Here is a 15,643-nt window from a genome sequence, read left to right on the forward strand (position 1 = left end):
CCATTTTTCCAATCTCTTCTCCATGATCACCTGATAACCTGTGCAGGGGCTTGATGTGGGAGAGAGAGCGTGACTGTCAGGAAAGCACACAGCCTCAGTCTTTTTGACCCAGTGATGCCAACATGAGTTGCTTTGCAATTGTACAAATTCAGATAGACACAAAGTCATAAGAATTCACATTTTTATTATGAAGACTTCAGTATGAAGCACATTTCATTTTTATTTTTTTTTTTTAGGCAGAGTACTTAATTGGAGCCAAAGAGATTTGTATGTCTCCTGTTTTTCCTGTTAGTCTCAATACGGATCTCCATCATCCATATTGAGGACCCTCCTTGATGTCAGGAGGGATATGTTAGAGGTAACAGCATTATGTTAGTATCTAGCAATGCAGAAAATCATTCTGTCCACTAGAAAGATGTTAGTTAACCTGTGTGCTGTTCCTTGGCAAATGGAGAGGTTTCTGGATCACGTGGCTGAGACTAGAGAGCCTCACTGGTTTCCTTGAGGTCAACCTCCAGGTCAGTCCTAGGGAGAGGAATGAAGACCACAGGTCTTGGTGTATTTTTTTTTTGTCTTTTTTTTTGTTTGTTTTCCCATTTCACACTGATAAGAGCCTATTTCCCTACCTTCAAACAGGGAACAACAATCTCACCATTTTCCCAGTCATTCAGGACCTAGAAATCTGACCCTGCTTGTGGGATCTGACTGCCTTTTTGCAGACAGTGCTCATTTCTTGACAAATCATGTAACTAGAAAAAACAGTTGTACAAAAGTGGAAGCAAGTAATGATGAAAAAATGTTATTGGTTGAAAATTGATCTTCCAAACCCCCTGATGATGCACCGTGTTTATGAATCACACCTTGTAACATGAATCTCCTTAGCTGAATCGGCAGTATCTTATTGAATCAGTAATTCCCGGGCAGCAGCTGGAGTCTCTTGAAAGTTCAGTGGGAATCTTTAAAGCTTAGATAAGTGAAAGGACTCTCATCCTTAGCAAACTGAGGGGATCCCTCACCATGAACATACTTTATAGTGTTTACTAATTTTACAGCGTCTGTCACCCTCTTATTGGACCACTTGGACTAATGGCTTTTAGTCTCTCTATAACGCAGCCAACACTTGATTGAGAGCACAGCTCTCAGATCCCGTGATAACAGGAGGGAGGAAACTTATTCACATTTAGAAAACAAACAAGACCTTTATGGGACCATTAAAAAGAAAGACTAGATATATATTTATATTTTAAATACAAACTTTGTGGGATCATTTTTTTTTTCATCTGTGTGGAGTAGATAAAACACCAGTTTATTTTTAATGTGTCAATAAGAGTGTCACAAGTTAATTGCCTGGAGCTCAACTTATCTGTCCTGGGCAGAAGCTTTGATCCCTCATTAGTTGACTCATGTTGTGTTAGACAGTCCACGTGCTTGTTAAATGAGCCTCTTATCCTGCTAGAGACTCCAGACAGGTATCTATCTGCTTAACCCAGTTTAAAATCAAATCGTTCAAGTTACCTACTTTTAAGTTATCTGTCCATAGTAGCTATCTTAACTTGGCACCTTTTTAGTACCATGCCCCCTGTAGTACATCTTTACACAGTGTCAAGCAATAGAGGGCCAAAAGAAATCTCTTAAATAGCCCTGTGCTCCCTCAGCCTGTCTGGGATTATTCCTGATTGCCCTGGTGTGGGTGAGGTAATGGAGCCACCACAGGTGTCTAGGACAGGAGTGATTTGTGAATGCTAGCAGGCTTTCTGCTTGCTACACAAGATGTAGCACAAAATGTCACCCAATCTTGTTATCAAAACTGCGTCAGAATTCTTTTTTTAGTTTAACCTACTTCCATTAAACTTGATTGGCAGGAGGTGTTGGGGAAATGCTCATCTCTTTTGAAAAAAATGTGTCATTCAGGTAGGTGGGTAAGTGTCAGCTCTTCTGTGATGGGGAGGGAAGAAGCTTTGCTGGGTGACGTGCTTGGTGCTGACAGCAGGGGTGTTTGCACATGGGAATTGTATGGCTCATCCAGCTTGTGAAGCCCACCAGAATATGCTTTTGTGCACCCGCTACCCACCCACGCTTGACAGTTGGTTCCCAGAAGTCTGATGCCAGCTTTGCTGCATGTGGGCAATGTTCTGGGCACAGTTATGCACACGAGCATCTCCACCCAGTGCCCCATTTTCCACAGATTTTTATTCTTAAAATGATTTTATAATAATATGAAGCTGCCAGAATAGACATCAGCTGTCTGAAATGGAAACAGCAGAGCTCCTCTCTGTTACCAGCAAAGAATACTGCATTTGAGACAGGATTTTCTTCCCTGTAACTTCCAATTCAGTTGTGAGAGCTCCTCATCTGCAAATGACAACTGTATCCATATGAGCTGTTTGTCAGCATCCCTGGTAGGGGAGGCACTGGTGTGAAATTGCAGAAAGCAGTACATTGCATAAATGACATAATAAAAAGAACACACATTCATGTCAGCTTTCATCTGGTTTTACAAACACTCATTTGCCCAGTCTCCCATTTTACGAAATGACGAATGAATTTAAGCAATTTGCAAGAGATCAAAAGGGAAATCAGTGGCAGAACTGGGTTTAGGGTGGAAATCTCAGGACTTACACAATCACTTAGGACTCCTGTCTGTTAACCGCAGTAGGTCAATTCCTACCACTTTTGGCTTAACCACCAGCTCTGGGGAGCACTGTAAAATATCTCTCTATGTGCAGGAATTGTGCTACAATTTGGGACAGGAGGTGAAGGACAGCACTGCATCCAGTTGACTGTATGAGAGGAATTTAGGTCAGCAGAATGGAATAACCCGAGCTGGCGATTGTCCAAGGCTGATGGCTAAGCATCACAAGTCACAGAATCTGTTTTATGCTGCAAAGCCACAAATAATCTAATATGTCACAGCTGAGTAGACCATTGCAATGTTTCTGATCTGTGACTGTGTACAGCAAGGATACTTAAAAGAGATTTCTTAAGTAGTTACCTTCCAAGGCACTATATGAAGTAGGCCTTCTGTTTCTTTATGCAAAGGATTAAATCAAGGCAATGGAAATTCCCCTGCCCATGACAGAAAATTCTTCCCTTTGTTTTAGAGCATTCATGCATTTCAGGAACTCTTTTTGAAGCACTGGTCCCACAGCTCTTTCCTACTTTTAATTTTTTGGTGAGCACCCAGGGGTGACTGGTCTCTTCCACTGACCGCAGCACACCAGGTTTCTTTACCCAAAAGTAAGGTACAGGCTTAGAATATGCATCTATCACTGCATTCCCAATGAAACAGGACAGTAGCAAACTGCAGAAATATGTTTGATAAATTTCCTTGGGATCTCATGCTAATGAAGAGTGATCGTTCATACTTCGTTTCCCCATTAACCTATATTTATTAAAAATTGACCTTCTGTTATTATATTACCTGCATCTTTCTCTCTGTATCCTAATCAAGCTTTTGAACTCTTGGCAAATTTTGACCAAATTTGGTCATGAAATACTAAGTTCATACAAAATCTGAAAATATTGAATGGAGATAAGAAAAAGATGCAAATATGGAGGAAAAGGCGAATCAACTCATTCTATTAGACCTCACAGAATCTACATGAGACAGCGAAAAGGGAGAGGGAAAAGTAATAATTTATTTTTGCTAGTTTTGCTGCTTAAAAAAGCTACTTGTTTACATTTTTGTTCCCAGATTGTGGTTATTAGTTTTGCCTCAATATGGCTTATTCTGTGCAGCTGTTTCAACTGGGAACTGTTTAATAATGAACTGTTTAAAAGAGGTTTGTTAATGCTGCGGAGTTTATGCCTAAAAGTGGAGATCACGCATCTACAGAAACTCGTGAAAAATGTGCAGATTTGTCTAGTGTACTCTCCAAAATGTAGAATACTGCAAGTACTTGTTTAAAGCTCACTTTCCAGCCTGGTTTCTCAAGGCATGATGAGAAATAAAGACCACGAGAAATCGTTACAAGCTGGGGATACAGACCACTGGTTTGGTTGTCTTAATTTCAAGCCAAAATATTTGTGTGATAGTTTTGCCTCATGTTTAGGGAGAGAGGTGATTAAAGAGCTTCCCAGAACCAATAGAATCAGTAGTCTATACTCTCTAATAGGCTCCCTCTCTTTTGGAACAGAACAGCTCAGAGGTGTTTCTTTTTCTACACTGTCTGTTACTTTAGTTGAATGCTTTTTTTTTTTTTTTTATGGAGTGTGATTCAGACTCCACCATCCTTAACAAAATTCAAGAGGATGTTAGAAAAATCCTGTAATCCAGGTTTGTTACCACTAATTCTCTTACAAGCAGTAAGCAGAGCCATGGACTAGAGCCCCACAGAACCGAAAGGCTGCTTACAACCCTAGCTATTTTCTCATTTGTGGATATCCTCCCCCAAACTGGCTTTCATTCCCCCCAAACCCTGAGCTTTCATTCTTAAACCAGTAAGAGACCGGGATTCCAGGGAGGAAAAGGGGTAGGAATAGCAACCATCCACCATCTGCTTGCTGCAGGATTTTCACACTTTCTTCGTATGCATTTTGTAATGGCAACTGTTGGAGACAGGGTACTGAGCTGGATGGAGCTGAGGTGTGATCCAGTCTGTCAATCTGTAGGTCACTGTCTGTTTCAAAAGCCCCCAGATGGCTGCTGTTAAATCTAGTGCTGCTACAGTAGTCTCTCCCTGTCCTGTATTTTCCAGTCTACCTCAGCAATGGCTTGTAGGTGTTTGTTTCTTCGAGTGAATGCACGGAGGAGTGTTTGACATGAAGAGTTATTGAAGGAAAGCCAGATGGCAGAATCTGGGTTTTGCTGTTAGTACCGGTGATGCCCATCGCCCCTTCCACAGCTGTGCATGCCAGGCACTTGGTTCATTGCATCCTTAGAAAGCTCTCTTGGGCTCTGTAATATGGCTGTTGGCACCTGCAAAGAGGTTGGGGCTCAAACAAGTTATTAAGTGAGACTGTCTACTGTTGCACTCAGCTCTTCTCCTGGCTTTCCTAAACCCACGTCTATCTCAGGACTGCATTTCCTGAGACGGTGTTAGCCCTCTATGGTCATTACAATACAGCAGAAAGAGGGAACTGTCAACTTCCAGACCAGGCCTGTGCAAATGTTTTCCATATTTTTAAAAAATAAGTAATAGTAGTAAAGAAGAATGTGGTAGCTTAGGTCGCAAGCAGGGGAAAAATGACATATTGCAACATCATTCACTGAGCTACTCAGACTGTGGCACTTCCCTATCCTTTTAAACACTCCAGAGCAACCCCAGGGCAGTCTGGAAGGAGAAGGCAGAGGAGACACTCCAGGGGAAGGCAAGTATAGGAGGTTTCCTCCTGTGTGAGCTCTTGGGTCAGGCACAATGACAGCAGCTGGTGCTGGCACAAGTCACCGCTTGCTGACAGGGTAGGCAGTTGTGACCATTCTGCATTGCTTAGTCTCGATATTAAAAAGCAAAGAGAGCCAAAAGAAGCCAGAGAGGAGCCCTTGTCTGTCCCCATTTCCATGTCATAGGGAAGCTCAGATGGCCTCAGTGTAAATTAAACTGCTGTGACATCAATTACAATTCCTGGCAGCTCATTAAATACAAGGACCTTTTTCCACCTCTTGCCTCATCTTTTATTTAATTCCTTTTCTCGCCTTCCATATGGTGCCCATATCCATGAGATCTCCTGAGAGGACATCTCTCCTGGGGCAATCAGGTTCAGCACCTGGGAAGGTACTTGCATTACCACACCATCTCAGTGAGGGGAGAGTAAGCTCATCAATTTCATTGCTGTTACTTCCTTCTCCCTTTTTCTGCACCACGTTGGAAGCCTCTCTTAGCCCCTGAGGAACGACTCAGCATTCAGACGAGGATGAACCTTTCTGGATGAGGTTTGGATGACTGCTAAAATCATTTTGATATCTGGTATATGGTATTAGCCCCTTTTGTACATCCCTTCCAGTTTTTCAGTGCTGGGCTTGTGTTCAAGGATTGGGTGGAAGACACACCACAAATATTTAGTGTTAATGCTGATGCTTTGTAGCCCACTAACTGAGCCTCTTCTACCCCACTTTGGAGTGCAGCACAGTAATGTCTGGATTTCCCCAGATGGTCAATGACTGGGAGAAATCTGAGTTCTCTACACAGCTGCCTGCTCCTAGTCACCTCAAAAATGCTGGAAAAAGATGTGAAAGGGATAGCATGGCACATGGCTCATTATTAGTCATTCATCTTTGGTGACTCAGAGTATCCAGAACAGCACACATGGTCAGAATTGAAACCAAGGAACGTGAGAGAGACAGGGTGAAGAAACTGCCAGCTCTTACATGCATAGATGGAAAAACATCACTAGTAAATACCTTAAGAGATCTGTAAGTCATGGCAGAAAGGGAGGTACTGCTCTGAGTTCAGAATACTCTAAAGAAAAGCTTGTGCGTTTAGTGGAGGAAAGGATGGCAGGCTCCGCTTTGGCATGGGGACAGGTGTGCAGGGAGCAGACAGGATGAGATCACAGCACCTTCAAGTCCCTCTGTCATGTAAACACAACGTAGCTAACATGCGAGTCCAAAGGCATAGCTGCCTCTGGGGAATGACTGAGCTCATGGACTGGAAGCGAGCCATGTCCAGCATGTGAACTCAGGCTGGGGTAAATCTGACACAACGGCACTTATTCAGGGGTGAACTACATCACCCTTGTGCGCATCTTGTCATTTGCAGAGCAGCATTACAGAAGCCTGATGCCTTTTCAGGGAAGAGACCCACAAATAATTCAGCATTATGAAATAGTCCTTTCTCCTGTTTCTGTTAGAATATTCCTTGTATGCTATAGAGAATGAAGCACTGAACTGAAACAGACAACCCCAAACTGCAGCGGACACTAGGATTCGGTTTGCAAAGCTGCACAGTGCAGGAACTGCTTTCCTGAGTTCATTTGGGGATCTTGGGTTAGTTCCTGTAAGATCTCAAGGAAAACCCAGCTGAGAGGATCTCGAGTCAGGTGCCCCACGTCCGTGAGTACAGGCTGTAATCTCCGTGCTTCCCGTTATCTCCATCTGTGTCACAAAGATCTTGGATGCAAACCAGCAGCTCTTATCCTGAGACTGTTTACGCACCCACCCGGATCACCTAATATACGCACACCCCAATAGTACTACTGTAGGGCTTGCATAGTATCAACCCATATATTAACACCATATGTTACAGGCTTCAGATGAGAGAGGCTGGATCCGCCGCTTCCGCAGTGCAGGCTGTTGCCTAGGGCAACGGGATACAGGGGGGCTGCAAAGCGTTTCGCTATTGCTTTCCCTGCATGACTGTGAGCTGTATGATTTCCAGTTTCCCCGAGGCAATGAATTCTCTATGGCTGGCCCTGAATATGAGAGCAGTTATCTGCCGTTCCAAGCCATATGTGCAAGCCAAACAATGCTAATGTACAGCGTTTTGGTCTGCTAGCAACAGTTGCTGACAGAACCTGGCTCTCCTTGCTCAACACATGCGCTGAGCTCCAGGGATTTTAGAGTAGTTACTCCCAGTTAACACCGGAGAACTACTTCAAGATACCTGCAACGTGAAGAGGTGAAGAAAATCCAAAGCCAGAGGTGGTATCTTTCAGTACTTCAGGAGAGTGATTGGTGCCTTTAAATTCGGGGACCTCTGAGATAGCAGCCATTTTTCATTTTTTATATGTAGAGGATTAGCCTACAGTTGCTGGCATCTCCAAAATCAATGCAGTATCTATAGCTTAGTTAGGACTTTGCAAAGATGTGCAAGCACCAACAGACAGGTACAGGGGGAAAGAACTGCAGCAAACACATGCAGCTGTAGTAGCAATAAGTAGAAAAACATGATCTGGATGTGCAAAGTTTGGGTATGTTCTCTGTTGATTCTGTATGTTACAACCTTAGCAATTCAAATGTGTGTGTTTTTTTTTTTTTTCCTCCCCTCCTGGTATGGACTCCATATTCTAATAGAATTGCTGTGGCTAGAATTAAGATCAGGAGAGTTTGCCTCTTTTTGTCAATCAATAATCCTTCACATAACAAAGGAGGACTATAAATATTTCCCTCCTTGGGGTCTGAAGTTCACTGTTGTCCATTACACTTTGGTTTAGAGGTCTCCAAAGCCAATGCTTCATGTCTGAAGCGGTCGATACTGGTATTTGCAGCATAAAAGCCAGAGCTGATGACATACATAGAAACCATCTTATTGATCTTGCAATATTCAGAGAAAAGGTTATTTCAAACAAAAATAGCAAAGGGTCTTAGTATAATGCTGAGCTCTAATCAGATGAATAACTAATCAGAAAGCTCCCAGCAATTATATGCCGGTAATTGGTGGAGGAAGGTTGCTGGAAAAATCTGGTTCATCCTTATTATGGTGATTAGCTTATTCAGCACTAGTGTATGGCTTTTTTTTTTTTTAATGATTTAAAGCTACTCTCACTGTTTCATCTACCTCTGATATTTGCATTGTGATCAGTATCTACTATCTTGTCCCTTTCCACATCAAATCAGTAGAGGATTCACACTGAACTTAGAAGTCACACTTGCATTGGAGGTAAATTTTTTGGTCCTTATTTTTGTAGGTCATAGATATCCTACTTCCTGGCTTTGTTTTCAGCAAGGGGAGTATGTAGTTCAGCAATGTGCAATCATCATTCTGGATGATGGTTAGTTACACTCTGGTGATACAGCAGAGCCTTGTGCATAGTTACTTCTTGACTGAGAGAAAGCTAGCAGCCAAGCACACTTTGAGGAGCAATGCTGTTCGGACAGGAGCTATGAGGAGTCTGTCAGAGTTATTCTGTGCCCGCTCTACCACAACATCTCCAATACCAGCTCTGCCCAGGCCATGCTCTGCAGACATCCCACTCTCCTTTTCAGAGCTGGGGGAGCAAAGTCTCTCCAGGTCAGCCATGGGAAGGAGGGATGAAACAACCGGTAGTCCCCTGGCACCTCCTCCATCCAAAAGCACCACAGTAGGGCTGCTGTCTGAGGTGGCAAGGGAATAGGTTGGTCTCAGGAAGGCAGCTGTGCTGGAATGGCCTTGTCCTCCTGCAGAGGAGAGAGCATGGGGGGCACATCAGCGCTAATTTATGCTACAACTTCCCTTGTCACAAGTCCCTCAATGACAAGATCAAACTGCTTTGTCTTCCTTTCTCAGATCAGCTGAAAGGCAGGGGGTTACTGAATTGGGCAGAGGAGCTCCAGCCTCACTCCCTCAAGCCCATTCTCCATGAGATTTAATAGCACTGCAGGGCTTGGTACCCAGGAGTTGCTTTCTGTTGAGAGACCCCTTGTCCTGGAAGATTCGGAGGATAGTCCCCATCACTGCCACTTGGGGAGGGGCCACTAGAGGACACAGAAGGGTGTAATCACTTTTCTGTGCACAAAGTCTGTAGGAGCAAGGCCATCTTACTGTTTATGCTGCATTCAAAGCATAAAAGTCCAAAATACCTAGACAGCACAGTCTCCAGAGAAAAGCCTGTGAGATGCATGCTGATCCTTTGAAGATTTGGGTACACAAGTTCTTTAAGTTTGTCATCTGAATTACATTAGACTGAAGAAGCATATCACTTCATTGAAAGTTACATGTGTGTAATTTTGATGTCTAAGAACTATAGTTCAAGTCATTTATGCTGGTTTTCCTACTCAGAAGTAAACACATCCCTTCATTTTATCCCTAGAAGAAGGAAGCATGAAACTAATCTTATAAGTGCTTTAGCAAAGGTGTGAAACTCATGCGAAACTTGATAACTTCAGTTACAGATTAAGCTACAAACTGTAAGAGTCTTAAACATCTAATAAGGAAACACCCAGATTAGGAAAATATTTTACAACAAAATAAGACCAGAGTTGACATGATCATCCTTACCTCCTAGAGGGTAGCCCTACACTACCCAAACAAGGATGGTGACAGATTTAAATGACAAAGATGGCCTAACGTTAATCTAGTAAGTCTAAACTACAAGTCATAAATAGCAGAGAAAGTACCTGAATACAACATTGCCCACAACACAAGTGGAAGAGGGACTGGGAACCCTCTTAAATGGAGTCACTGGAGCATTGGGCAGAGTGATTGGGTGATGATTAGTGATTAGATGATTAGTGCAGTCAGGACCCTTGCTACATGCTGCTGCTAATTGCAAAATAATTTCTCAGTATACCCTACGTGCTCTAAAATATCTGCCATGTCCACTGCTGGTGCTGTTATTTGGGATCAGTCAGACGTTGTGCCTGATTTTTAAACTCCTTGTTAGTGTTTTGTTTTTCTTTCAACTAATTAGCCCATTCTTAGCTGTTTCAGTTCAACTGCCTTCACCATCAGACCTGCTGCCTCTGAAAGAGTACGTAGTAGTAATTAGCCTGACACAAACAGCAACTGCAAAACCTTAATGAGCAAGATGGTATTTTAAAATACAGTGTTGAATCGGCAGATATTATCAGATAAAGTTGGAAAATACTCTAGTGTTCAAAGTTGCAAACAGGAGGTAAATATTTATTAGTACGTCCCCATTTATCATCTAGCTTTACTGCAGTAATTGCAACTGAAATTAGACAAATTGTATGAATACCTTGGCCTTCGGTTCTCAGCTGAAGATTATTCTTCCTTGTGCTTCATTATTTGTATCAAGATTTTGAAGTTCCTATGGTACTTCTGATGCAAGTAAATAAATACTGCTTTTGTACACTTGACTTGCTACTCTTGAACCAAGTATATTTAAAATGAGGCAGACAGGTAAATATTTTGCAGAATTATGTGAATTTATGCTACAAAGGAGCAGCAAAGAAAGAGTTAAAGAGACAGTGGCAGGGAAGGATTATTTCCCCACCTGGAAGCAGGTATCAGTTAGGGGCAGGTGTTAGCAGTAGCCCTGGTGTGAAGAAGTGTTCTAGGGCCTGCTTAAAGGAGCTGTGTAAAGAGGTACTAGCTGGAAGCAAAGAAATAACGAGGTAGATGTTTAGGTGGAGAAAGAAGTACAAAAAAAGAGGCTGGAAGGGGGGGGGGAAGGTCTATAGGGTACCTAAAGGCTATGTAGAAGGCTGCTCTGGGGTTTGAAGCTTGTGTGCTGTGTTGGAGAGCTGAGCTGTGAGAACTCTAAAGGGTGCATGCTGTGTGGAAGGTTGCAAGGATGTACGGGGGAATTGAAGGCTCCTGGGAAGCTGGAAGGCTGTCCTGGAGATACGAGGCTGTGTAGGAGGCTGGAAATCCCTGTGCTGCTTGGTAGGCTCGAAGGCTGATCTGAATCTGGTGTTATCAGCTCATGGGACAAAGAGACTCGAGGAAAAAAAAACCTGTGTTTATTTATAAGAGATCCTAAGGATGCCTCTGAACCCAGGGATGCAAGCAATAACTAATGTTTATTTACAAAGGCATTAAATAATTAGATTTCCCTTTAGATAAATAGTAATCTTGTGGAGTTATTAACCTACAGCTTTCAGAGGTGCTGGGGCTCCAGGAGGTAGAAGAAAAATTAGGTGCTATTCAAATATTAATGTGTTTAAGAGGAAGCAGCACTTCTACTAAGGTTTGCATGTGGCTTTGCTCTTTGCTGGGTTGTGGGGTCAGATGGCACAAAAATCCTTACGGTAAGGAAAGTCTCTGCTGGTTCTCTGCACTGGTACAGCACCAGATGCACTAGGAACTGGAATTGCCTCTTAAGGCAGTACAGTCTCTAGCAGGCATGCTCACCTACTCAAATATTCTTCACTTGGTGCATACGTACAGGTAACGTATGGTTCAACCTTCTCTGCTGCCCATACGCAGCGTGCCTCTGCCAGTACTTAGAGCCGTGCTCTGAATACAGCTGTCTAAGAAGGCAGCTCTGCTGCTGAGGTGGTGCTGGCAGATATTCCTGGTTTGTGGGTCCGGAGAGGTGGTACCAATGCAAGCACAGGTGTTTGGTAACTCAGAATCAAAAGTGAACTTGTAGAGAGACCTATTTTGGGGAGCAGGTAGGAGGATGGCATGGCACCTTGTGCCTCCATCCACTCTGAGGTCGTGTCAAGAGTCCTGTGTGTAAGTCTGAGGTGGTTTTGTTCTTGGCAGCAGAGTACTCCTAACTGTGAACCTACTGCTTTGAGCTGCTTCCAAACCATTTTGGTGTTGCTTTTTTAAGCTCAATTTCTTTACGTTTAAAGATTCCCTGTCAGCATAAACCAATTCAAAGGGCTCTCAAGCGAGTAGGAAACGTACACGTATATGTTTTCAGCATGTTCCTCCCCGGACTTTTGCTTTTGTGGTGCAAAGCTTTAGGCAAAATTATTCCTGCTGCTTCCCCTGCCCCCAGCCCTTCTTCAAATGGTTCTCAGATGCATTCTTAAATAAAACCTAAAATACGTGTATTCTTAAACTGTCTCGCTTTATTGGCAATTAAATGGGAGATCATCTGTTTCACGAGGGTAGCAATCTCTCTGTGGTGCCAAAGTGCTCAGCTGAGAATCACTGGAGAAGCACAAAGCACTGCTTCATGTGATATTTCCTGAAGTGGGCTTATGTCTAGTGGGACTCGGGTCCATAAACAGATGTGTGGTTTAGATTTTTTTTGAGTTAATAAGCGCTGGTCAGCGGAAAGTGCTTGCAGTGGGTTTCCTGGCAGACTAAAGAGCAATTTCTTATCTCATCGGAACACCGCTCGGCTTTAGGCAATACAAGTCCATCGTGCTGTTGCAGCCAAAAGCACTGTCCCTCCTGTGCGTTGGCCGAAGGATGCTGGTGCTGAGTTGGCAGGGAAGGTCTTTGTGCGCTGTCTCTTGTCAGGTGGGTTATCTCAAGCAGCTGTGTGCTGCTTCTGAAGCTGACTTCTAGACCTCTTCTGCTCTGTGTGGACCTACCTGCTTGTTAGCTTATACAGTCCCCAGATAAATTTAGGCTTGTTACCAAAGGAAGTGAAGCTCATGCTTTGTCTGCGTATCCCAGCTGGCTTTTTTAGCAGCTCTTCCCTGGTTTTGACGTAGCATTGAAACTCTTGATTTCCTGTAAATCTTGTGAGCAGAGGTTGTGAGAGAGCAGCTCGTTATTTTTACCGTATTATTAGACATTACAGAACCAAGTTAGTGTAAGGTAATAAAAAAACAGTGATTGTGTTGCATGGGGAAGAGAGGAAGAGGGCTGGGAGTGTGGTTGTGTGTGGTAGGGCAGTGTCTCTTAGAAATCACCCTGCAGACTGGGTCTTTCTGAAAACTTAAACCCATCAGGCACTGGGCAGGACAAACTCAGCCTGCCTGAGTGTAGGTGTGTGAGTGTCTGCTTGTCTTCTGAGGCTGCCCTTGGGGGTGCACATGCAGGAGAGTGCTGCAGTTTCTCACTTGCGGGAGCCCAGCACTGAGAAATTAATTAGAGGTGTGTCCCAAAAGACCTGCCCCCAGTGTTTTGACAGCAGCCCTGGTTTGGGGAAAGAATAAGAATGGGTACTTCACGGTTGCCAGACTGTTGCTTAGTTAGGGGAGTAACTCTGTTCTGACTGGCACAGTCATGTCTATTTCATCCGCAGTTCCCTAGACGGATGCAAGCATTGCCCTAGGGAATGTGGAAGGAGTGTTTGTGTATCTGCCAGCTGAGAGCCCAGTCAGTCAAAGCCTTGGTGTTCAGAAGAGTAAAGACAGGAGTCCCTTTCTCCCAGCGGGCTGCTCAGGTAACCACCGTGCACAGACATGCAAACAGGAAAAGATCAATTGTCCCTGAAGTCCAATATCCCACCCTATGTAGTAACTGATGTTAAGCATTAGAGAGACAGCAATAATGTTGGATGTTCCTTCACTGTAATTTGTAACGTGAGAGGCTGTTTCCTCCTGTTCAGCTAACATTTGGCTCGTGTCCAAAAGCCTTGAGTATCAACAGCCCTCGTGATTCTTGCAGATCCTATTTTTATCCCCATGTCTTTATGGTTCTCCTTTTTCTGCTTTAAGTTGTGAATTGCAACAGGAAAAAAAAAATACTGCTGCTTCCATCAGGGAATGTGCACAGCTGCTCCTTAGGGAAGGAAGCCATCCCGGTGGTCTTGGCTGAATGGATCTAGCAGCTGTTCTGTGCTGCTGATGCTCCGGTGATTGATTGCAGGGAGGAAAAAGGTGAAGAGGGAAGAAAGGGGAGCAGTGCGGTGTTCTGGATGCTGGCAAGAATCAGGGTTACTGTCGCACTGGAGGTAACTCAGTGTGTCAGTGGCAAAGTACAGAGAGGAGAAAAACATGTTCATTTCTTAATATCCAGAGATTTTTCTCCTCCAGCATTCCCACATTCCCACCACTGTTGGAGGGCTCTAAGACTGTACCTGTGCATCTGCCTCTCACAGTGTGCACTGTTGATGGCAAGGTGATCGTGGTGTTTAGGAGCATGAGAGAATGGTTGGAAAACCAGGACTCTAATCCAGTGGGTATAGCACTGGTGCTTTTTCTTTTTTTTGAGGATGGTAAAAGGAAAATGAGTATCCCTGGATGTCTGTATGGTTCCAGCTTCAAGATGGCAACAAAGGTCTTTGGCAAGGCTGTCTACTGATCTTAGCTGTGCTCACTCCCGGTTTGACAGCTCATATGGGAATAAATGTGCACCAAGAGTGACAGAGTTCTTGTTTCCCACTGCGGAGAGTGACCAGAAATATTTTGCTTGTCAATTAGGAAGTCACTTTAAGCAGATCAGTGTAATGAGATTCTGAAGCCATATGGCACTGGAATTAGTGCCTTCTAGTGCAGTAACTGCATGCTGTAATTGCAGCAGTGCTGTATGCTGAAAGTAATTCCAACTGCACAGGTTTTTCTTCTACTCATTCTTTTAACTCGTTAGGATTTGAAACAATGCCTGAGATGTAGCCCTTGCTTTAAATTAAAAAAAAAAAAAAAGGAAGGAATTCTGGCTTTTTATTAGTTGGAATAAAATAAATGGAGGTTAATAGAAAATACAGGTTTCCTAGCTGAACAATGAAATGGATTTTACCTGTAGCTGCATTGAGTGTTTGTTCTCTAAAATGAACCTTCATTTCAAACTGCTGAAATCCCTTGTGGCTCACCAGGATCATGGTCTCGATGGTGAGGAAGGCAGAAAGGAGGTCTTTGAGGTATATGTGAAAAGGAATAGCATGTTCTAGCATAGTCAACAAAGAACAGTTCAAACTTCAGGTAAAACATCAGGATAGTGTGAAGCTGGAGTTTCAGTAGTGAAATCTGAATTTTTCTTATCTTTTATGTATATCAATCTAAATAGCAGAAATGGGTTTAGATTTTCTCTCTCAGCCTTGCAATATGATATATCGTGTATTGGTGAGGGGAGCTGTTGATCTCCATGAATAAAATCTCTCTTCTTGATCTCATTGTATTTTTTATTAATGTTTTTGAAATCATAGGTGGATGGGAGAGGCAATTTTAAGTCTTGTCTACTAAACTTTCTTGATTCTTAACAAAGCTCCATTGAAAACAGACATCTATTTCCCCTCAACTGTTTTAATGACTGTAAGTTGCGAATAGAGGGTTTCCTACAGTCTTTTCTAGCTGCCTCACTTACGTGTGCAGTAGAGGCAGACTTCTCTCCCTCTCTCCTCTGGAATATAAATACAGTTCCCAAACTCGTTTTGAGTGAAGAGGCAAGAATCGAGATCCATTGGGACCAATATTATTGAGATCCAGTGTGTTTGTTGCTTGTTCTGTGATTAACAGTGTTAATTATTGGAGCAC

General features: G+C 43.2%; 1 protein-coding gene and 1 long non-coding RNA gene across 2 annotated transcripts in view; one reads left to right on the top strand and one right to left on the bottom strand.

Annotated features, from left to right (window-relative positions):
* MCF2L2 (MCF.2 cell line derived transforming sequence-like 2) overlaps positions 1–15,643 on the top strand; it is a 159,747-nt gene that overhangs the window by 1,531 nt on the left and 142,573 nt on the right. The gene's annotated exons all lie outside the window — the stretch shown is intronic.
* LOC310904156 lies at positions 8,343–10,633 on the bottom strand. Its single transcript, XR_014588081.1, has 2 exons — positions 9,855–10,633; positions 8,343–9,034 (listed from the first exon to the last, which is right to left on the bottom strand). It is a non-coding gene; the product is annotated as an uncharacterized lncRNA (long non-coding RNA).

The sequence above is a fragment of the Anser anser genome (genome assembly GCF_964211835.1).
Source record: "Anser anser genome assembly, chromosome: 9".
Classification (NCBI taxonomy): Eukaryota; Metazoa; Chordata; class Aves; order Anseriformes; family Anatidae; genus Anser; species Anser anser.